Raw genomic sequence first — 1,124 nt, 5'->3', positions numbered from 1 at the left:
TGTGCTCTAGCTTAATTAGGTGTCTTTCTCAAAATAGCAGAGTTGTATTTAGCTTCTTGTCCTAGGGAGGGTGAGTGGAAGGATATGGGCAATGTTTAGGCACAGGAGGGAATTCAGTCTGTGGAACTCCTGTGATTCCCGCACCCTGATGTTCTGAGCTCTTTTGACAGATTAGGTAGGTGGTGGTGGTGAAGAGGGGCGGAGGGGATGGTGAACCATACTCTACAAGGAGACTCTGCTTCACAGGTTCCTATGATTCCAGAGAGGAGGGATAGAATAAAATGGGCAGAGGTGGGAGCAACTGTATAGAGAAAGGCACATGGAAGAAAGTGAAATGGATTTTTCTAGCTTTATTGTGTCACAATTGACATACATCACTATGTAAGTTAAGGTGTAGCATATGATGGATTGGTATATATATATTGTAAAATGGTAAACAACAATAGGGGAAGTTAATATCCATCATTGCATAGATTAAATAAAAAGAGAAGAAAATTCTCCTTTGGATGAGAACTCTTAGGATTAACTCCTTTTACAAGTTTTTTGTACATCATAGAGCCTTGTTATCTATAGTCATAATGTTGTAGTGATTTTTTTTAATGGGAATCCATATTTGAGAATGAAGATTGGGAAAAAGAGTAAACTCTAGAGTTTCCATAAGCTTACAATTACTGTACCTGCTTCTAAGATCTCTGATTTCTCCGTAGGTTAGTTCATGTTTCACTTCACTTACTGCATTGCCTAGTATGTGATTTGGTCAAACAATTTCACTGTGACCTCAGACCTCCAAGGATCTCTTTCTTTCTTTCTCTCTTTCTCTCTCTTTTTTTTCCCCAAGGGAATGTATTTAATTTTTAATTAAATTTTTAATTTGAATTCCAGATAATTACAGCATTATATTAAATCAGGTGTGCAATAATGTGATTCAACAATTCTGTACATTGTTCAGTGCACAGCATTATAAGTGTACTCCAAATCCCCTACACCTGTTTCATCCATCCTCTCACCCCCTTACTAGCTTGTAACTTCCAATTCTCTCTTGTTAAGAGTCAAAAGGATATATGCTCCACTGTGTTAATTGCAGCACATTTACAATCCCCAAATTATGGAAACAGTCTAAATGT

Source organism: Suricata suricatta, chromosome 9 (assembly GCF_006229205.1).
Source record: "Suricata suricatta isolate VVHF042 chromosome 9, meerkat_22Aug2017_6uvM2_HiC, whole genome shotgun sequence".
Classification (NCBI taxonomy): Eukaryota; Metazoa; Chordata; class Mammalia; order Carnivora; family Herpestidae; genus Suricata; species Suricata suricatta.
The sequence above is the reverse complement of the archived record's forward strand: the minus strand, read 5'-3'. Positions refer to the sequence as shown.